The 23,414-nt window shown below is 45.3% G+C and overlaps 1 protein-coding gene across 1 annotated transcript in view; it reads left to right on the top strand.

Moving 5' to 3' along the window:
- MNAT1 (MNAT1 component of CDK activating kinase) overlaps positions 1-23,414 on the top strand; it is an 87,922-nt gene that overhangs the window by 63,718 nt on the left and 790 nt on the right. The window lies entirely within an intron of this gene.

Raw genomic sequence — 23,414 nt, 5'->3', positions numbered from 1 at the left:
GGTGCCTGAATGGCAGGCTCTGTGTAGCGAAGCGGTGCGGTGATGCTGCAGGCTGATCGCTGGGGTGAGAGGCTGGCTGAGTTACCAGGGACGGAGCTTTCCTGGGAGCCGTTGCTAGTTGACTTTCCTGCATTTCAAAACAGAAATGCTGAAAAACCATCCAGAGCTATCTGGTAAGATCAACTGCCCGTATGTGCTGTGGTAACAGGATTTACAGGCTGTTTGCCCTGAGATTTTTAGATCAGAATCTGTCCCTAAGAAGAAAATCAGTGGCTCTTAATGCTATTTTTATCCCCTTAGAAAAATAATTTGTGAACGAGGGTAGCAAGTATGTGGAGATGCCAGTACTATTTCATACCTTCCTCGTGCACGTGCACACCTCTTGTTTCAGTGGGAGCCATGGGGGGGGTTTGGTGATGGAAGCGGCATTTTTACTGCAAAGGCTCTGGTGCAGGCCTCAGGAGAGGCAGCAGGTTTCACCGCCCTGTTGCTGTCTTTGTAAGTGTGAGAAGGCTACTGTAAGCAGCAGCAAGGGTCATAGAATCATTTAGGTTGGAAAAGCCGTCCAGGATCATCTGGTCCAACCATCCCCCTACCACCAGTGTCACCACTAAACCATGTCCCTAAGCACCACGTCCAACCTCTCCTTGAACACCCCCAGGGACGGTGACTCCACCACCTCCCTGGGCAACCCGTCCCAATGCCTGACTGCTCTTGCTGAGAAGGAATGTCTCCTCATTTCCAACCTGAACCTCCCCTGGCACAACTGGAGGCCATTCCCTCTGGTCCTATCACTGGTTACCTGTGAGAAGAGGCCGACCCCCAGCTCCCCACACCTTCCTTTCAGGCAGCTGCAGGGAGCAGTGAGGTCTGCCCTGAGCCTCCTCTTCCCCAGACAAAGCCCCCAGCTCCCTCAGCCTCTCCTCACAGGACTTGTGCTCCAGGCCCTTCACCAGCTCAGCAGCCCTTCTCTGGACATGCCCCAGGGCCTCCATGTCCTTCTGGTACTGAGGGCCCAAAACTGAACGCAATACTTGAGGTGAGGTCAAATCTTCACCATAACCTAGGGCAGTTACGCGTCTGAGCTCCTCGGGGACCTTTGGCTCATTATCTGTAAAATGGGAAGGAATGTCTGCTTTGAAATGCCACCGTTCAGCACAGGGAAGTGCTTGCTTGGTCCAGAAGAGGGGACCACATAAGCTGGAATGGTTGGGTGGAGGTGATAACAGGCTACTGGTGTTTTCGAAGAATAGCGCATCCTGTATTTTGGCCTGCTTTGAAGGATGGTTATTTGCGACAAACCCCAGAGTTTTGTTGATTCTTGACTTATATTTTGTTTTTATTCAGCATTTTTTGCCCTTTCTGAGGGCTCCAGCAGCTGAAACAGCACAGTCTTGCCACACAGCAGTTTCAGCTGAGTCTGGTGTTTGAAATGGCAACACTGCTAAATGTTTACGACTTGTTTTTAAAACAGCGTTTGAGCTGCCAGTTTCCTTAAGAAAGCAAAAACAATATGTAAAGCAAGAAGTACAAATAAAGGAGAGGCTTTAAAATACTTTTGATGTTTGAAACAAAACAAAAAAACAAACAAGCTAAACAAAAAGGGTTCAGAAGACACACTAAATTTAGTGCTTTTTTAAGTAATGAGAAAATGTCATCTAAATAAGTATGTGTACACCTACCTTCCCTTCACCTTCTTTCCTCTGCCCTTTGTCCCAACCCGCATCTGAATTAATAGATTACATTTTGTTTTAATGATCTGTTTCTAAAAATTTTGCTTTTCCTCTGGCGAAGGGCTTGGATGCTCCCAGAGGAATAGCGACCACATGCTGGGGGGGAATGAGAGCCCCCCAAAACTCTCCACGTCTTTGCAAAGTGCTGAAGGCTCTGTAGTGGCACTGTTGGTTTCCCGCAAGAAGAGGGTGATGAAGAACAACCGCCCTGGAGGCATGCTCCATGCACCCAGAAAAGCTGTAATTCCTGCTGGATTTATTTGTGTGTGTGCGTGCGCTTATATGTACATCTGTGTATCATCTTACATTTACTAAATAACTCATTGCTATTATTGCTGTTGCATTATTAGGTGTTCCTGTAGGCATGTCAACGCACTGACTGTTTCAGCAGCTGCAGATTAAGATAGGTGTTTTGCCCCAGAAGACAGAAGGTACTGCTCAGAGATCTTACTACAGAAAAACGGTTTGAGCACTGAATAGATGAAGGTGACATTTTCTGGGGCAGCTAGTTGAATGAGGAGTCTGTCTTGCCAGTTTTAATGAAATTTAGGCCCTAACTTGATTTGAAAAACATACTGGCTAAGGATAATAAGAGCAGAGGAGGAAAGGTGTTGGAAATGTGGCGTTAGCATAAAAGGATGTATCAGCACATGGGACACAGCAGCAAAGGCACAGTAGATGGAGGAATAGATGGAAGATGCAGGGAGGGGGATCAGATCTGTTCCTATCACATTTCCTGTATAGCCTTTGTTAAATCAGGTAAGCTAAAATCCTCAAAGGCAGCAAAGTACCAAATACCTTTGGAGTTTGGCATCAGTCCATACGTAAATCCTTCTTTCTCCACCTCCCATTCCCCCGCTTGGCACTATTTTGTGTACATACCCACCTCCCATGCTGCAGAAGTAACTGGAGCTCGTGTTTTGTAAGTTGGCCACTGCCATCTCTGTTGTTTCCATTATTAATTCATTTATGTAGTGCTGTGTCTTGTGTGACCTATGTTCTTTGCTCCTGGCTGCATGACCTTTGCTATTAAGCTGTCTGTAGTAGGAAGAAGTCAGCGTTAGTAAGTGCTACGGATTAATCTGAATAATTTATCTGTTTTGCCAGCCCCCTCAGATTTTGTGACAGCTGCACGCTTTACAAGCAGCGATTTTTATATCTTCTTTCAAATAGTAGATGAAAGTTGTTGAGTATCACTGAGATAAAACAAGATCCCTGCAGGGAAAATAGCTCATCAGATAACAAATGCCCATTTATACTTATTTTTTTGTGATCTATCAGTGCAGACTGTGCTTAGATATATTTGAGTGTAGCACCTATGAAATAATTCTGAATATGGCACTTTCAGGAAAAAAACAAACAAACAAAATCCGACCTGTTTTTGGTACAAATCTAAAGGTGAGCTTTGTCTTTTGTTTTTGTTGAGGTGAGTCACCGAGAGATGTGTTGGGTCTTGGGAGGAAGAAATTTGAGATCAGTGTTGGCTAAACAAATGCATAGGGCAGCGTGGAACAGATTCACCAGCAGTACATTAAATGGACAGGGCACGTAGTGGGAGCTTTTGCACTCTAGTGGGGTTAAAGGACAATAACTCAGATGTGAAAAGATAACTATGTTATGTGAAAAGATAACTAAATCGGGAAGAAGACCCATAGCATTCCTATTGGCATTTTACTTAATTTTTTTTTCTTGGAGAAAAAAGTGTATTTTTTGCAAAAGGGAGGAATTTGCATAGATACAGATTTAAACCCTCTTGTAAAGAGTTACAAGGAAATAGTCTAAAAGCTCACTCATGGTAAAGTGTGGGGCTGTGTTCGAGACTTGACTTGGCTTCAGCTTGGACTTGTCTGAGCTCCTGCATATGTTGGAATAACGCAGAGGTGGTCTGGCAGAGCCAGCTCTGCTGTGTTATTTTGTTCTTCTGTGGTTCCAGCTAACAGAACCTATGCAGTACGAGAAATTCTTCGTCACGGGTGGGATTGAGTGCCAACATCACATTAGCCTACAGCAGGTTTGTGCGCCAAACTATTACTTTGAAAACCTCCGTAGCAGTTGTGTGGCAGATAATGCAGTACTTCTATGTAGCTGCTTTAAGTGAACTTATTAGAGGGCTTATCCTCCTGATGAGGGAAATCAATGTGGTCCTTTGCTTTCTTCCCTTAAACCACATTAGCAAACTGTCAGATGTGATAGTCTGCCCTACCTCGACCCACTCACTAGAAATTAGTAGTTTCCATTCGCTAGTAAACTGACTTTATTCAAAACCCTTTTTTTTTGCACCAGAATGTCAGAGGGGTTTTGGTGAGTAGAATACAGCTTTTAATTTCAAAACAGAGGTGTTCTCAAAGAAAAGTGACCACTTTTATCCTGCGAGGCGCTCTTCTTCTGCTCGGGGACTTCAGAACCACGAGGCATGGGTCCACAGAGCCGCTGATGCTGTTCCCAGTTATATATCCAGTGAGATCTCCCAGCTGCTGCTGGGGAGAGGTCAAGTACTGGTCCAATTGCTTCTAACAGCCCATTCTCGGTGGAAATTCATTTCTCGTAAGTTTTTTCAACACCTGCATTTACGTACCGTGCTGCCATCTATGCGTTCGTGTTTTACCTGAAGAAATGCAGTAAGCACGCTGTATGTGTTACCTTTCCCTGCTCTGCTGCCTTTAATTAGGAGGTTTATACGTTGCTGTATGACGGATGCAAACATTAGATTGGGGCTAATGGGAAATGAGTCTGGACTTGAGGAATAGTGACCATAAAATGTGATGAGATCTGGCACTTGGTTTAAGAATGCCAAAGGGTGGTATGACTGGTAATCTGATGACATCACGTTGTACGATGCTGCATAAAGCACCAATATTTTAAGTAATTAAAAAATAAATAAACAAAAGCTTGGTGTACCATCCAGTCCCTATTTGTGTACAAACACGGATATACCTGTTTATGGCTGCATGTCAAAGCAGTGAGCCACACTTTTTCTTATATTCCTCTTTATAAGAAGTTGTTTGTATATCTCAACAATATGAGAAATGAAGCACTTTGAGAGCACAAAGTAGGGAAATCACCTTATTTAAAATCACCTTACTTAATGTTATACAGATGTTTATGATGGTTGAAGACTAAATGATTTTCATAACGAAATAGCAAATTGCATTAAAAAGTTAAAATGATCTCAAGTACAAAGATGCATTTTAATATTCTAGGGGAATGTACCATACTAATATAATAACCACTTGCAGCTTTTTGAGTTAATGTAGCCATGGAACTTCCCTTTAAAGCACAGCAATTTCTTTAAAACCTGTTTGATCTGTCAAGTAGGTGTAGAAGCTTGTGTCAGGCGCTAAAAAGATAGCAGATTCGGCTCTGACAGATTATACAAATACAGTGAAGGTAATTGACTTAGCCAGGGGAGAAAATTCTTCCTCCCAATTATGTCAAATGCCAGACAGCCTTTTAGAGGTGGGGAGAGAAACATGCCTTAAGGACGATACTGACATAGTGCTTTTCCAGTAGGTGCTTTCTGTGCTTTTTATTTACTTATTTTTGAACTTAAGCTTTCAGGGATAAAATAATAAAAGGAGCTAGCTCAACTGCATCTTTGTTTTGGGGTTCTCTGGCTTCATGTACCCATTGCCCATCTGTGGTCCTCTAGGACTTCCTGCCTCCATGTGTGAAGATACGAACTTCCAGAACACCATGAGGCAACAAAGTCCTGGACTTCTTGTTTTTCTTCTTTAAACCCCTTCAGAGGCTACAAATTTGTGTCACATTCTGAGCTTTCAGTATTTGAAAGGCAAAGGAGAGCGGACTGGGCTGCTTATTTTGCTCTTTAATCCCTGCTCAGGACTGTAGTTTGTCTTACATATGAAACTCTGCAGTTTTTCTGTTCCAGCACCACACGATTCTTTTATAGAAGTTTCCTGTCAATGGAGGAGGAGCCAGAAAGGCTGCCATGGTAGGGGTTATTGTTTGAGGGATAAAACTCAATTCTCTCCACACCTTTTCCTCCCTCAGTTCAGTTTTTGAGGGAGGAAACCTGCAGCAGGTTTTTCCACTGCAACTCATGGTAGGTGGTGGTGCCCAGAAATGATGAAGCCAATCAAAAGGGGTAGACGTAGGTAACTTTTTATTCTAGATACCTCCTTCCGAGATTGCGATGTGTGACAGGTAATGGTGATACACACTTTTATATACAGACACATGGCACATCCAAAAAGGTATCTGCAGTGCAATTAGAAGGGTCTTTGCCTCTGTGATATAAAGCTCATGTGTAGTCAGACTGGGTGACCAGACTGCATTCCCTCTCTCCAGTAAGTACTACAGGTGGCTGCATGTTGCAGCAGAACAAAGATAAAACTGTTGCAGGAATTGAAGTTCTTACAGGCTAGGAAGATACGTGACTGTCTGCTTTGTGTTAGGTTTCTGTCCACTGGGTGGATTTCTTTCTGACTGTGTGAACCCCTGAAGTCATCAGGGCTGAGGGTGGTTGCATTTATTAAAGTTGCAAGGTGATCAGCATTTTTCCAAGTATGCTGGTAAATCTGTTTATATTTTATGAGGTTGTTTTTATCATACTAGACACTGTACGGTGATTGAAGGGTGTGTGGCAGAAAAGTCCATACTGCAAACTGCCTAGAAGTGGAGGATGACATCTTTAAAAAGAAAGAAATTAAATAAGATGTAAATGCAACAAGCTGCTCAGACTGGCTTATATTTTTTTCTTCTGCACTTGACTCTCTTCTTGCTAACTGTGGCAATACTATCACAGCTTTTCATTGTTTTGGTTTCTCCCTGTCAGTATAACGGTTCCAGCCCTTTCAGTGGCAAGGATCTCCATTTACTCTGTGGATTCCAACTTTTTTCTCATCCTTGCATCTGGTTTTCTTGCCTTAAAAGTACAGATATTTTCAGATTGACACAATATTGATCGCAGTTGCATTTGTTTGAATTTGAGGTTAGTTTACACAAGTCAGCAATGAAATTTAATGTGGCACTCTTTTGGACATCAGGCATTCATTATCTTTAAAATCATTTTTGAGAACTTTATTCTGACGCTAAATGTGTTTTTATTAAAACAAGCCCCTTAGTATGCATAATTTACATTTGAAATAATGCTAAGTTTATTTTTTCACATTTATTGGAATGTGCTTTCACTTTAGCTAAACAACATTCTATTTTGGGGCATAATTTTAAGAATTTTTCTAATTATGACAACAAATGTTGTAACATTATAATTATGCCATAAGCATTCAATATTTTTCCATCATAAACTGGCTGTAATCCCAGTTCTGGAATACAGCTTTCTCGTTGCTCTTGTCTCCGGGTGAAATTTTGTCCACAGAAATGATTCGATAATAAAGTCCATCATTTGGGTTAGTTACGTATCAAAGCAGTTCAAAAAAAAAAAAGTTTATTTTTTCCTCTGAAGTCACATTTTTTATTTTTTTTGTAAAGAAAATTTGCTTTAATAATTATATAAGCCAGCAGACATTTGTTTAGAAAAATAGACTTGGTTCTTGTCTCCATTAAAGTAGCACTCATTTAACTATCTTAAATGGGAGTTAATGAAATCAGCACAATATATAAACGTACCTGTTGTGGTGTGGATTTCAAAACAGGACCTAGAGGTGTACCCAGGGGGCAATACCGGCACCCACACGGCTTAGCCTCTCCCATGTTGCTTGGCTGATGGGAGCGAGGGCACCAGCAGCAAGTTTGCAGGTGATGTGAAATTCAGGGGAGTAGCTCATCACCAGGGGGTTGTGCTGCCCTTCAAAGGGACCTCGACAGGCCGGAGAAACAGGCCAGCAGCCATCTCATGAAGTTCAGCCAAGGGAAATGCAAAGTCCTGCACCTGGGATGGAACAACAGCTTTGGAGAGAAGGCCTGGGGGTGCACCAAGCTGACCGTGAGCTGGCAACGCGTCCTTGTGGGCAAGAAGGCCAGCAGCCTCCTGGGTTGAGTTGGGCAGAGCAGGATGAGGAAGGTGGTCCTTCCCCTCAAGAGGGACGTGGAAACACTGGAGCGATCAAGGACTTAGGGCACTAAGAGGAGAGGCACCATATGAGGAGAAATTAAGGGAGCTGGGGCTGTTTAGCCTGCAGAAGAGAAGGCTCAGGGGGATCTTGTGTGTAAATACTTAGTGGAGGGCAGGGAGTAAAGGGGACAGTCAGATTCTTCTCAGTGGTGCCCATTGAGAGGAGAAGAGGCAATGGGAACAAAATGAAATACAGGGAATACCATTAAAAGAAAAGAGAACCAATTTTATTGGGAAGGAGGTCAAATGCTAGAACAGGTTGCCCAGAGAAGCTGTGGAGTCTTCTGCTATGGAGATCTTCCAAACTTGACTGGATGCAGCCCTGAGCAAGCTGCTCAGGCTGACCCTGCCCTGTGCAGAGCCTGAAGGGTCTCCAGGTAGGCCTTCCAGCCCCAGTGCTTCTCTGCTGTGGTGACCTTTATGGCCGTCTGTTCTGATTGTGCACAATGATAGCATCAAATCTCTCAGCATCAGGATAAGTAAAATATCTCTCTCTTTCCAATCAAGCTGGAATCTTCCAGAAAGTGTCTGTCAGCAGAGGTAGCTGAATCTTCTTAGTTACTTTTTGCAGAGGTCTCAGTGGTTGTCCATGGAAGAAGTCCCCAAGTTTCTAAAGTGGTGTTTTGGATGCTTTAAGGCTTGAGTCGCCATCGGGTGTGGCCTTGCTAACGTGAAGCTGGTGGAGTTGTGCTGATGTACAGCATAACAAGTAATACAGCTGAGTCAATGTGAGGTTTCAGAGATAATACAGTTTTAAATTGGCTTTCTTGTTCGTTTACCACATGGTCAGTTTTATACTTTCTCTACTGAGTTTGAACGTTCCAAGGAGAAAAAAGTGCTAAACTAAAAAGATACATCTGCTTGTAAAATGGGAGCAAATTGTCCTGCTGGTGTCCCTGGAGCCGTCTGGCTCCCGTGTGCTCCCTTCTTTGCTCCTGGACAGGGATTGCTGGGGTGGAGGGAGCACTGCTGTCACCCAGTACAGCTCTTCGTGTCTGAAGCACCTTTCTGTAGTTCATGTTCCGGGTACAGTACTGAACTTGGATAATGCATACCAGGCAATTAATCCAGTAGTACTGTCTGTAGCAAAGTAAACGGTCTTTGTAGCAAAAAGCAAGAGTTTGTTGTGCCTTTGATCTATACAAAGTGCTCTGACGTGATGAGATCACGTTGGTGAAGCACTGACTGGTCTTTCCTTGAATTTTGTATTCAACTTGATATAAAAGGAAGGAAAACCAGAACTGAATATTTGATTATTGTGATAGTGAATTTCAGTCAACAATTAGCTTATTCTTCAAAGATCCATAACGGGACTTGGTATTGCAATGAGATATTAATTACTTCATTAGTTTTCACTGAAAATCGATGTCTGTCACCTTTTCAGTATGGGGCAAGTTTTGGTTTCCAGATCAGCAATATAGACCACTGGCTTCCTTTTCAAAACTAATTCTCTTCATTGGTGTATTTGCCCGCGTGTCTTGATTACCCTTCCAGTTACTACTAAAGAAGATGTGGGAAGGAGAGGAATACTTGTTCCCTGAAGGTTGCTCTAAAACAGTCATTGCGCGTACGATCCTCGATGAATGAAGTATTTCCATACACCGTAAAACTTTATCTCAAAGAAAGACTTGAGAAGTTAAAATAATGGTAAATATTCTGTAGACTAACTCTTGCAAGGGCTAAATAGCCTGGCCTTGATCCAGGAAGGCACTTAACAATGTGCTTAACTTTAAGCGCATTGAATATTCTTACTGGCATGAGTGAAAAATCAATGAGACTGCTCACATGCTTAAAATAAGACGTGTGCTTAAGTGTCTTTCTGGATCTCAGCCAGAGCATTCGGCATGCAAGATGTACTGAACTCTAATTGTGGGCAAAAGCTAGTAGTGTTTCATTTTGCTTGTCTTGTGTGTTTCTGAAGAATTCATTGATATTGTCTGTGTTTATTTTAATTGGCCTCCATTTCCCATCTAAGCCCTACCAACTCCAAAGCACCGGGAGTAAAATAGATGTGCAACTTAGGGTTGTCAAACAGCTTGTCAGGGATAGTACTTAGACTGTATATATTGCTATAGAGCAGGAACTGAACTTCGGAAAAGCTGGGAAAAGATGAGGTGAAACATGATTGTTTTCTTTGGTAGCCAAGGTTTTAATATAGAAAGAAAATGTAGAGGAGAGAAGAGAAGGGCTGGTGACACATCGCACCTTTTCAGTTAACATAGTTGCTTCTTAGGAAACATTAAAGAATGCAGACAGATGCATTAATAATCTGCTGGCAGTGGCTGTAGCCTTGGCAAGTAGGCTTTCCTACCTACTATTGATTTTTCTGACTCTCAGACAGCAATTTGCAATGGGTGGCTTCATCCTTTACCCTCGGAATGGGCAGTCAGATGAGTCGTCACAGCCAAAACAATTTTTACTTTCTAACCAACCCCTCCCGTTTCTTCAACAGCATCTTTTACTGCTTAGATGACAATTTCCACTGCTGACAACTGCAAATGATAAAATACAATATTTAAACACAAAGAGCCTCCATGTCTAGAGGTGCAGAACAACCGACTGCAACGCTGCCGAGCTCTTCACTGGCACCAGCTGCGCTTGCTGAACTCGCTCCTCAAAAGCTCTGTAAACCTAGGAAGTTACTGGTTGGCAAAGCGGTGGAGCCACAGTCATCTGGAACAAATCTTTGCTGTCAACTCTAACTTTTCTAACATTTTTCCCCCACCTCTTTTTGGTTTTGAACATCTAGACGTTGCCCATCTTCCACTTTGCCTTGTTATGTTCACAGCTTCCTCCTCATATCTCACGTTGACGTTTGTTTTCTTTTCTATCCAGGTTGCCACAGTAAATTCTTCTTTATGTACTGCCTTTGAGTTGTGATTGATGATGCTTCTTCACCTGTCTTTGTTTGTTTGTTTGTTTGTTTCTGTATTTTAATTTGATTTAGACTAGAAGAGAGAGAAAATTAGAGTAGATGAAAAGAAAGTGGCCAGAACAGGAGAAAATCAAGCATAAGCATTTTTCAAAGGGACAAATATTTAAAAATAGAAGAAACCAGTTACACCATGGAAGATTATATGTAATTACAGAAGCATCTCCTGTAAATGTTTCTCTGTGAATGAGCAACTGCTATTTTTAGGAGAGCCCCTTTGCAGCGAGTCTTGAGCACTTTGAATGGATTTTGTAGGTTGTTGGTTTTCTTTCAGCTGCAGGAGTGTATTTTGCTATACATCAAGCTTGGTTTCAAGTGGTCTTTCAAGGTAACTAGCCATATAGTTCTGTTGTCTAGTTGTCCTCGTGGCCATTTGTCTTTAAACTGTGAATTCTTCTTGTACTTAAATTAAAGCTCGTCTGTTGTGTACAGAATTTCACCTGGACTGAATAAGATGTAATTCAAGCTTCAAGTTCAGAAAGTGTATTCAGCCTCAGGGATAGCCAGCAATGTTTTAAACAGTGAAATGATATACAGTGAAGATGTCAGAGCCATGATTAGAACTGAAATGGTGGATGGAAAACAGTTTCTTTTTTAGCTGTTTTGTTTTCAACTGCTTTTCACTTGGCTTTTCTAAAATCTGCTATCAAGCTTAAGTCTAGGTCTATGAGTGCTTGTGCTTGCAGGTGTCTTCGATGTGACAGAGCCTTCTGCCACCTAGTGTTAATGTGAGTTCTTTCCTCAGTAGGGTATCACTAGATAATTCATTAAATACCATTACTTATTAATGATAACCCCCCCACACAATTACTGAGCGCTCCCTGCAAACATTTAGCGATGCAGTTTCTGCACCAGATGGTTTCGGAATCAATCCGATCACCGTGCACAACTTCTTTTGGTATGTTTATTGGGGATGCAGTTTGCAAGGTAGGTCAAACTGTAACCCATGGAGCCAAACAAGTAACCCATGGGTCAAACAAGTAACCCATGGAGCATTTCAGTAACTTTGAATGTCACTCCTGTGTAACAACCGCGCTAGCACTTTTCTCCCCCAGGTGAAGCTAATGGGTTCTGCCTAACTCAGCACACTCCTGCTTTGATGTCCCTGCTCCTGCTGGTTCAGGAAATTGTATTAGACTGAAAATAGCAGCAGAGAATAAAAAATAATTCAACAGAAATTCTATAAAATAAAGAACAGTTTCGTTTAGACACTTAACTCATTGTCTTTTTAGAAGAGTAAAATGAAAATCTCCCATCATCACAGCTCTTTCCCCTCTAGAAATTCCACCAGGGCACAATAAAGAAGGACAATAAAATCCAGAGAATTACACCCAGATTTCACAATTGAAATGTCAAACTTAAAATAGAAAAATAGGCTTAATGAAGTTTTATATTTAAGCCGAAGAATAATGGTTCCTACCCTATGTTGACAGAAAGAAACTGCTTAGTATTGAAGGATTGTGTTTTTTGTTTTTTTTTTTTTTTTTTTTCTCCTTCATTCCCCTGCAGAAATCTTCCCAAGAGGACAGAGCAGCTCCTTCCCCTTCTCCCCTCCACCTCTGTAAGCTGTGTTTGAGTGCCGTGTGATCCAGGCTGGGGCTAGGTGCTTCCTTTCCAGGTTGTCTTTTAAAGGAGCTCAGCCAAAAGGGTGCACATGACTTAGGCAGATGCTTCTAATTCTTGGCCCAGCCATAGTTTGGAGGATAAGCCCTCGCTCCTAGCTTCTGCTCTCTTCTTTTCTCTCTCCCGCATCTTCCACTGGCATGGCAGGGAGCTGTAAACTTGATCCTCGCCATCAGTTTGAAATTCTGACCTGATCACAGCAAAGAGAACAAGAAGCAGAGGGTCTAATGCAGTAGAGCACCAGTCAGCTGCGATACCAGGCAAGCTCTTCTTTCTCACCTTGTTTTGACCTGAACGGTCTCAACTTCTTTAAATAGTGTCATTCAAAGTACAGTCTGTTTGCTTTTGACATTTATGCTTTTTAAATACTGCCTAAAGAAAATAACACTGGGTTCTCCTTGAGCTTGTTCTACGCTTGTAGTTACTCATTCAAGATAATTATTAGGTTTGGCCGCTTACTTATCTGATCAGTATCAGAGGTTAGAAAAACGTCTAGAAATTCTTGTGCATCTTGTGCTGTTTTGTTTCTGAGTCACATTAAGCTGGAAATAGCATGCAACATGAATTCACTGCTGCTCTGTCAGAGCAGAGGGTGCCGCATCGCAGCGAAAACAGAACAAACCAGCTGACCCAGGGAGGCAATATTCTCGAAGTTGAGGTCATACACATTTCTGTATTTGTTCAGATTATTATTTTTTTTTTCCCCATCAGAAGTGATCTGGGGGCAAATCTTGTTGCTGGGGTAAATGCATTTCCTGTGTCATTTTTGTTCACTCTGTCCTTTTTTGCTGATGGGGAAAAAGGGGATGTTCCTTACCTGCTGAAGCCCAGCCTCCTCTTTCCTATACTGGATCAGTGTCCTGCAGCACCGTTTCAGGACAGGTTGGTGGAGGAGGCAAACATGAGGAGGGCTCAGGCTTGAGGAGGCTGCCGGCCCCTGTTACTCTCCAGCTCTCTTCCATCCCTCCCGTCTTGCAAAGCTGTGTCACCCAAGGGGCTCTGTCCTGCCCTGCTGGGACTCAAACAGTCCTTCAGCCTGAAAAGGGGCTCTAGAAGCGTGCCGGCCACTCCGTTTTGCAATCCTTGGCAAAAACGTGTCCCTTCTGCCTGTGGCAGGCTGTCCTTCGCACTGTGGCAGAGCCGTGGCCATCCTTGCAGCCTGTTGCCACAGAACCACGCAGCAAGGCACCGAAAGCGGAGGAAAAAAGTTTCCATACATCCCCGTCCTCTTTCTGGAGGTGTTCCTGACTGAGCGCTCTGTTTGGAAAGGGCTCCGTCTGCTTCATAGCTGCATAATTTGCACGGGGCTGGTTCGGGAGGAATCTCTTTCATGTCACTTACTCAAAGCCCCAGTTCATCAATATGGATTGCTCGTCGGGCACTGGGGGATTTATGGCACGCGGTGGGGTGTGAGGAAGTAGAGAAAAAGGCAGAGAGGGAGGAACAGCGGGGAGTTTTGATCCTGAAAGGAGAACTCGTGTCCAGAAAGAACTTTCAGAATAAAAGCTGTGTTCTGTGTCCTTGCCTGCAGAGGAGCTGCCAGGAGGTGAACCCAGGGAGGTGGCCATGGGGAAGACACGGTGATGTTTTTTGGACTGAACTTACCCTGTCCTTAAAAGAAAGATAAGTCTGTGGAAACAATGCCACTCGGGCAGCAAGTTTCAAAGTAATGGTTAGCTTCCTCAGAGTAATAATTATTATTTAAATATATCCACATTCTTCTGGTGCCCTTTGTCCTACACATAGCCTGCAGGAGAAAAAGCAGAGTTGGTGGGCTTGGAGGGGGAATGAAAAGTCTGCAGACCGAGCCGTGCCGAAACATTTCCACAACGTGTTAAAACGAGTGGCTTTGCGATTACAGAAATGATGGTTTATTGTTTTTTTGGTTTTTTTTTTTAGTCTTTGAAGAGGAAAATCTGAGATGATAGCTGAGCGTTCAATGACATTCTTCTCAGGGTCAAGCATGAGCGGAGCCTGATTTAGTCATAGCCTAAATGTAGCTGCAGCCCTGCAGTCCCCGCGTGTAATCCACACCAGCCATGCAGAGCGAGCGCTCCGCTGGATTCCAGCGAGGGCTGCAGTGTCCTTGTTACGCAGCGAGGCTGCTCAAGGGTGTCAAAACGCTTACTTGCAGTTGTTTGAGGAGTTTCTGCGACGGCTGATTGATTTACTGGATCTGGAAGTTCAGACCTGGAAACCCGAGCGAGGGAGAATGCCTGCGCGGCAGTGGCGAGGCCGGGTGTTGAGAGGACAGACAGCTGGCGGGTGACCTCGGCAGGATGACAAATGGGGGACCAGGTGCCCCGCTCAGCCCGGGGCGCTCCTCGCCCTCGCCCAGGCGCGAGTTACGGAAGTAATTCATGCGGAGGGAAGGCTTCCTGCGAGCAGCATCGCCCCTTCTAGAAATAAATGGTAACCTTTTGTTGCCGGCTAAGCGTGCGGGGGTAATTAAGTCAGGTGGCTATTGGGGAAAGGACTTCAGCACGAGTCCTTCCAGTTTGAAGGGAGAAAATAGTCATCCAAATGGTCTTGGTTGTGCGTTATTTGGAGGCGGCGTTGGATGCTGGCAAGGGATGGGTGGTGAGCAACAAGAAGCAGACAATTTACACCACGTAATCAGTGCAGGTCCTTGTCTAGCACATATGGAGCCATTAAAAACGACTGAGTATGTTACAGAGAGGAAGGGAGGGATGTGAGGCAGCCCCCAAACAATTAAAGAAGAAAAAGCATACAACATCTATAAAATATCCTTTATAGAGTCAAAGCATGTGAACAAAAAGAAACCGGGGAAGCTTTAGTTTTTTTCTTTGCAAAGGCTTAATGGTTTGCAGGTTCTGCTTTCCATTTCCCATTTTTATTTTAAAACATGTAGCTGTGTGCTAAAATGGGAGAACTTTAATAATTGCCTTGAATTTGCCCTGTAACAGCACAGAAATCTGTAAACAATGCCAACTTTCACCCGGTGAGCTGGGGAAATGGCTCCAGGTGAGCTGGTGATACGGCTTCTTTCTCTAAAATTTGATAATTGATGATGACGGTGTACTCTGGCTGCTTCAAGATTTCTCGTTGTTTGCTTTAAAAAAACACAAGCACATTCCTTACATTAGCTCAGGTGCCTAAATTTGTGACAAAGATAGGGAATTCTGCTCACTTGCACTGCTATTTACATTTTCTAGACTTAAAGCTATGTTGCACTATGGCTGTAGTGATGCTGTCCGGTCAGATACTCAGAGAACCTGATTAAATGCAGCATTTCATTATTATCAGGGTAAATGTGCAGACAGCCAGAATTTCTGGGCTCACGTGAAGTACAAAACGTGTTCATCGAGCACGCTCTGGATTTACACGCGTGAATTCGTGTTGAATGCAGATCTCCGGCTTGCATAACTGCTCGGTGGTAAAGGAGCTTCACTGAACTTCGCTAACATTTTTCACTGTTGCTGCAGGTGTGGTTGCATTTCTAGTCCCTTTGAAAGTGAGACTAGGTCAGCGCTGTGCACAGGGGGGTCACGTCCCATCGCAGAGTGCTTTAAGTCCATAGCGCTTTATGTCCACAGTCTTCCTCTGCATGAAATAATGGCACCGAGGCTGCTGCCTTCTTCGTAGGACCTGGAGGTGCCTAAAACCGGCTGCAGGGGCAGCACCTGCAGAGAGCTCCGTGCGCAGCCTGCCCCTGCTACCCCAGGGCTGTCATTCAGGCGGCAGCATAGAAAATGCATATTAGGGCAGGGTAATGCAAAGCTTTCTTTATTCAATAAACCCTTTTTCATCGTTAGTTTCCTGTCTTTATACTTGAAAGCATCCTCTCCTTTTAAAATTGCATCAGGTAGTTTCTGTGGGTCAGAAGGCATTTCTCCCCGTTTCTTTGATCTTCATTTCTCCCTGGTTTTTCACCTTACCTTCAGGCAAGAGCATTGGCTTCTCAGTTGCTCCAAAGGCAAATGTTTATCTGGGTGTTAAATAAATGTGAGTACCTGATCATGGTCCTGTACCCGTCTAAAACCCAGAGCACCGGTACAACTGCAGTGCTCTGAAAATGCAGGAGAACCAGGTGCTCTCTGAAATTTTTCTTTTTAAACCTCTGCGAGAAGAAGTGATTTTTTTTTGTCTTTTCAGGATGCACTCACAAGTACTGACCATTTATTCTGAGGTAGCTGTCACAGGAAGATGTTTCCTCCATCCCATCCCCCCATGTATTAGCTTTTCAGTGGAAATGTTTGGTCTCTGGAGCCTGGATTTCATCACAAAAAGAGGAAGTTTTCAGGGAAAGTAATACAGGAAAATTTGATTCTGTTCTCTTCTCCCCCCCCCCAGGCTTTCGTGTCTTGATGTCTAAAAGAGGATGGCTTCTTTGACTTTGTGTCTTTGAATTTAAAGGTATTTCTACTGCCAAGTTCACAGTTGTACTCACCAGTGTCATAGGTAATTTGCAATAAAACCTCAGATAGAGGTAATTAGCTATCTCTTCCAGTTTATATATGTGCTTCACCATTAAAAGAGGAAACAGTTTATGCGAAACATCAAATAAAAGTGCCTCACTTCTGATGTTAAACACTCCAGAGATCCCTTTATGGGCCGCTGCAGCAGCTGACCGGGAAGGACGGCGGAGCCAGGAGCTCCGAGAACCTGCACGGGGCTGCCGGCGCGTGGCTCGGGACTGCCAGCATCCGAAACGTTTGCCCTTTGATGTAAGGGAGCGGAGGAAGAGAGGGGGGATTTCTGCCTTTGGAATCAGAACCGCCTTTATCAGAGACAGCTGTTTCACGGCTCATATTACTTTTCTAGGCTTTGCCTTCCCTGCTCGTGTCCGGTAGCAGACCTCTGTGCTGTTCCACGTCAGCTGAGGCGTGCTGCGGCAGACCTGTACGATTGTAATTGTAAAGAACTGTGCTTCACCACGCACCGTTGGTGTGCAGCTCCTGTCCAGAAACACCGACAGCATCTGTAGCAATTTGATATTCAGAAAAACCAGATGGAAGAGGGTAAAAAAGAACAACTTGAGGACCCAGAGTTCTTTTATTGATTTGGTAGGTGGTTTTTTGGCATCTCTACTGGGAAGAATTCTTTCTGGTAGAGAGGAGTTCTTCCTTCTGAAGACCAAAAACCGAGGAATAAAAGTTCTAGGAACCATGAACTCAAACTCCCAACTGAGAGGATTTTTCCTAAACCTTCCTTATAACAAACGGGAAGACACCCGGGTCAATAGGCATCTGACTCTGAAGGGTGTGTTGCAAGGTGAGGACTCTAACTTCTTGTTCCAGAAGTTGTTTGAAGGTTCCCTCTAAGTAATGGGGATAAAAAATCATCATCGCCTAGGTATAGATCTGTTTATTTCAGAGCAATTCAGAGGAGCCCCTTGAAATGTCATCAAAGGTAACATCTGCTGGAACCGGCTGGCTTGCCCGCAATTTGAGCAGGGCATGCAGCAGGGAATTCAGCACCCTTTGTGCTGGGTCTAGCACTCATCTGACACCTAGGTAAGCAGTTTCAGCTCCCCAGGCCCACAGAAAACTAGCTTAGGTAAACAATGTTATTAATAATCAAAACCCAGACTGGCTTACTGAGCTGAACCTGAGCTGGTGGAGCTGCTGCCTGCAAATGGGATTGGAATCTTGCTGGGCTTTACAGGCTGCGAGGGGGGTGCTTATGGTAGCCCTGTGTTATTGTCTTTGGCAGATTTTTTTCTGTAGCCCAAACTCTCCTTGATATCCAGAGCGACTTTTCCTTGCAGCCCTGTGTTATGGGCAGTATTTGGTCCTGTGCTGTTGCAAGACTTACAGGTGACATAACATGGTTAAAAAAATACATATTTAATGTCTGCCCTGAGATCTGTCATATTCGGACCTCCTCATGTTCAGCAGTTTCTTGACATTCGCGCTGATTGCTGCAGTTGTGTACGCAGAGCTATCCAGAGGCAGGAAAAAAGAAGAAAAAGCCGTCAGCTCTGCAGCGGGTGGCTGCCGGCCCCTTTGCTGCTGCTTGAGAGGACTTTGTTGTCCGTTTTGTTGACTTACTAGTCACATCCAAACTGAAGCAATTAAAACTGTTACGCCACATTTAGCAACCAAATGACGTCTCGGTTCCTTGAGACAGCCCCGGACTCCTCCTTTCCAGAGCAGGATGCTCCCAGTTCAGCCGTACGCCAGATTGCTGCCCTTTGGTCCTTGTTGTCCTGGGGGACCCAGGAGAGGAGCAGCTGATGGGGGGTGCCTCCAGCTGGGGAGCAGAGGAGAGGAGCAGCTGATGGTGCAGGGCCTGCAGGAGGTTTGGAGTTGGGCTTGTGAGGAGTTGGTAGCTGCTTTCGGGTTGCGTTGTGTGTTGCGACAGGCGGCGCTGGCTGCCGTTCAGGCAGGGATTTCCGACACCGGTAATAGCTTGTTTGGTTTTTAAGGTCTGAATGTAACGGTGGTGCCCAAAGAGGCTCTGTTAGAATCGAGGAAGGACTGCTTTTTGACCCTGGAGGGTTTGGGATCAGGTCTGCAGCGAGTCCGTAGAGGGATGGATTGCTATTGGGGACCGGTGCTTCGAGCAGCAGCTTTGTGTGTTGTGGTTCTGTGCTCAGGCACTGCGACCTCTGAGATGGGGAGAGCCAAGCTGCGTCTGAATGGCACCTAGCAAAGGTCTGTTCCTGAATGGATTTCCCAGGGTTATTAACTGAAGAACAATGAACTCGGTTTGTTTTATCAGCACGCTTTGTTTGGGCTGCGTGGACTGACCGTGTCACAGAACTGGTTCAAACCAAAGCGGAGGTGAGCGCAGAGCCCGGTTCTTACCTGCTCAGTGGCTGCCGAGTAACCCAGGCCACACGTTCCTCACCAACAAAAATCCCCCAGAGAAAATCCGGCTTCTGGTGCTCATCTCCCATCCGATAAAACCTGTGTCTGCGAGGATTCTCCGAGTTAATGCATCAGCAGCTTATCGCAGAGACTTGGTAAATCGAATGAAGACGCTGTCTTCAGAAAGAGGCAGGAGTGCAGCGTGTGCAGCTGCGTTGCTAATGCCAGACACGCTTCTCCAGCCTGCAAGTATTTTGCTTGCTCTCCTGCAGCCAGTGTACGTTATGTAAATGCTCAGTCTGGAAAACAGCCCAGATCTCACGTCTGCCCCAGTACTCTCTCTCTTGAATACTGCAGATAATCAGATGAACAGTAAATCTACTCCGTGGAACAGAATTACGTTATCGTTCCTTCCTCAAACAACTTGTGAGTGATTTTTCTTTTCTTCACCTCCTTAAAGTGCCTAACAGATCAAAAAAAAAAAGCAAACTCTGTGTGCCAAATACACAGTGCTCCGCAAGTACCTTCAGCAATGCATCAGCAGATACAGCACTGGGAGTGTATTTGTCTTGGGGAGATAAGGGATGGTTGTGTGGAATGGTCCCGAATCCCGGTACATTAAAGGGGTTTGGTTGTGCAGGTGGAGGGAAGTACGCTGGGGGTTTGGGCTTGTCCTTTGGATTTTTTTTAGCTTTGTTTTCTTGTTTGATTGCGCTGTTTCCATCCTCCTTTGGTGATTTTGGAAGCCTTTCCTGAGCTTCAGTAGGACCTGCGAATGGAAGAAGAGCCCCAGAGGTGCTCCCTCGGACTCCCTCCGGGGAAAGTGCCACGAGGGCGGAGGAAGGCGAGCAGAAATGTGTGGCCCCACAGAGAGCGGTGCAGGCAGAGCACAGCCGTCCCTTTCCCTTGGCACGTGGCGTGGTCCAGGTGAACCCTTCTTCTCGTGCTGCCCCCCAAAGAAGCACCAAAGCTTACACCTTGGGCCGTGGGGGCTGCATGGACGCATCCACATCTGTGTCCAGCCCAGAGAGCTGAGCCGAGGTTATCCATCCCCAGCTCCCCTCATACTGGGTCAATAATGATGGTGCCATGGTTCCTGCGGAAAAAAGCAGACAACTTCCCTTTCTTTGGGTCGCAGAGCACCCAGCGGGGCCCGGGGCCAGACCGGGATGGGAAGAGCATTGGGAGCCCGGTGTCAGCACTCGTCGCTGTGTCTTCTAAACAGCCTTGGGGAGGTGTCCGGGAGAGCCTCCTGATTTACGCTCCCGGGTTTCTTTAAGAAGTGTTAAGGAGCATGTTTTCTTGTACCTCGCTTTCAAATACAGTGAAATGAATGCTGTATTTGTGACATTTCTATTTTAAAAGGAAGGGTACAGAATATTTTATCCTGAATATTAATATTCAGGAACCAGGACCAATGCAGCGTTGAGGCTGGGGGCGATCCGGGAGCTAGCGCCCATTCGGGAGCCAAGATCTCGGGAAACCTAGTAAAACAGTGTAGGTAAATCTGACCAGATTAAAAAAAAAAATTCATTCTGCCTGCCTTCAGGGATGGACTGCCCCATCGAGCAGCGAGAGCGTTTGCTGGTGATCTCAGGTGTTGCTGTGTGGCGCCGGGCCCCCTGGCTTTCCGAAACAGCCGCGCTGAGCGGTGCTGAGGCTGCCTGTGCGGCGGTGGAGTCACAGCTCTGTGGAGCTCTCCAGTGGTTCCAGTCATTCCTGATGAAGTGACGGTGACACGGCCTTTGGAAAAGAGAAAAGGCGAAGGGAACCCACCCCCAGGAACGGCCAGCTCGGTTCTGAGGCTCTGCACCCAGGGTAAATTACACCTCTTCCCCTGAAAACAGGCAGCTTTCTTTCGCACGGTGATGAGAAACCAAAGGTCCGAAATGAAGCCCCTTAAGGCTCGTGAAGAACAAAATACGACGTGTTTTAACCCACGTGAAAGGTTAATGGGGAAGATCAACATGGAATGGCTGCAGCGAGGGAGAGGGGCTGCTCTGGGCGGCGCAGGCACCGCGCCGGTCGGGGAGCGTGAAGCCGTGGGGCAGGGAACACACAGCTCTTCAGCCCGGTTCAAAAATCATAGCGCAGGCTTTTTTTAACTGCAGTTTAGTCTGCCCTCAGTAAAAACAAGTCGCATTAAAAAAAAAAGCGTGCACCAGAAAAGCAAACCTCTTTTTCCTGGTTTCTGCTTATAAGATTTACAGGTACTTAAAATAAACCTATGAAAAACAGACCCAGTGTGCTGGAATTTGCTAACTAGTCAGAGCAATTACCTCCAGGTCCCGAGACCGAACTGAGCCTGCCTTTTGGAAGGAAGACTTGGCACGCGCTTCTTCCTGGTGCTCTTCTAAAGGTGCACATGAAAAGCCGTGCTGACCTCTGCCAGAAACCCCAGGAATGCAGCTGCGGGATGCTGCAGCGATGGCATGGCAGGAGCCGGGCAGCACAGGCGGGGAGCTGCGAGGAGAAGCCACCGAAACATTTCCTTCTTGCTGCGTGCCTTCAGCCTAGCGGAGTCTTGCAATTGCCTGGTGTGCCCCAGTCATTAAATGGGCCCGGAGCATTAATTAAGGATATTTAACAAGAAGAGAAAGACAGCCAGCGGTGCATCGTGCTTGTTTCACAGGAGCAAGGAGAATTAACGCTGGTTGTCGTCACTGGAGGGGCTGGAATATCCACACTTCGGGCCTTGCTATGAACCTAATGCCTTGATTTCAGATGACCCAAAAAGGGGAAACAATAGGCTCTGCCTTTCTGCTCCTTTCAGGGATTTATAAGAAAAATAGCAAAAAACACACACCCAACCTGTGTTAATATAGAAACACAAACTAATCCCCTGTTTTCTCAGGGCTATTCCACACGTGAGTGGCAAATGACGCTTGAACCATGAGATAAATGTGATAGGAGTATAACCGGGCTGTGATGGGAATGGATTTTGTAGGGCTCTATGGCTTGGAGGGTGGAGGGAATTTCACACCAGCGTTTGGAAGGAAGTCATTTGTTGTAGTCAGTATCCCTTCATCGTTCCTGGCCGGGGGAAAAAGCTCCCGTTTCCCCCAGCAGTTGTAAAAGGCCTTTGGGAAGGGTGAGATGTTCCTCCTAAAATACTGGGGGACAAGTAACAGGAATGTGGAATGTTCTTTTTTAAAAAAATCTATTCAATGCATTCTCCCACGAACGGGAGCGCTCTGCAGACTGTCTGTCCTTACAAATGCAGATCCCAACAGCTTTGCCGTTACGTTTGTAGCTCCCCTTTGCTCTGAACACTGTCAGAAGAGGGTTTCTTCCCCCAGCGTCTGTGTCCACACCGAGGAGAACCAGCGCTCTGATAAGGACCGTGCCATCGTGAGGTGGTACCGGGCAGCAGGGCTCACGTACGCTCGGCCACAGGAGGCACGTGGTGTCTCAGCTGTAGCATCCTCCTCACAGCAACTCAGAAACGCTGCTCGTGTCTGTGCGTTGCGGTTATTAGGTTCGTGAAATAGTTTTAAAACTGTAATTAATCATTTTTAAGTAACCTCTTTTTCTACACGTTTATGGCATCAATAGGTATGACTGTTTATTATGTCTTACCTATAAAATCTGACCTGTTTTATATACTCTTTATGGAAACAATGTATGGCCATAAATTAAAAGATGCAACTGTTTTGGATATTTTACTGGTGGTCCTGTATTTTCCTGCCAGAAGTGCAGCTGGTTTAGGTTTCTTGGGATAACATTATAAAAGGCTGCATGCGTTTTGCAAGTTTATGCTTGAATTGCCAAGCCAGAGGTGGAATGACTCAACCTTCCCAGGAGCAACATGTACCAAGTGATGAATCAAAACAGCTAGCTGAAGCTCAGTGGCTTGCACTGCAACTGTGAAAAGCAGTTCTCATTTATGGTATTGACTCTGGTGCTCAAAACTTGGGGCATTGTGTTGATAGTGCTAAGCACAGCCTGTGTTTTTTTGGCTTTTAACCACTATTTGGTGGGGTTTTGGTGCAAAACTAGCTGAGAATCCGTTTTTACGTTTGTCTTATGCGGGATGCAAGAACTGTAGGGCTACAGCGTTGGATGCAAACATTGAAGCCCCGCCGAGCAGACACCTTTAAAAGGAGCTCTCAGCATGCAGCGACTGCGTTGGGGTCCTGGGAGCGACGGGAAGCTGAGGGCCTGAGGGAGCAGCAGCGTGGGTGCCGTGTCTCAGCTGCACATCGTTGGTCTGGCTGCTGTGGGGGAAATCAGACGGCTCCACGAGCTGGCCGTGATGCTTAATGAATGAATGGGGGGGAGTTGGAGGGTTTCTTTTAGCCAAAACGTCGACGACA

Source organism: Oxyura jamaicensis, chromosome 5 (assembly GCF_011077185.1).
Source record: "Oxyura jamaicensis isolate SHBP4307 breed ruddy duck chromosome 5, BPBGC_Ojam_1.0, whole genome shotgun sequence".
Lineage (NCBI taxonomy): Eukaryota > Metazoa > Chordata > Aves > Anseriformes > Anatidae > Oxyura > Oxyura jamaicensis.
Note: the sequence above shows the minus strand (reverse complement) of the source record. Positions and strands in the feature narration are given on the sequence as shown.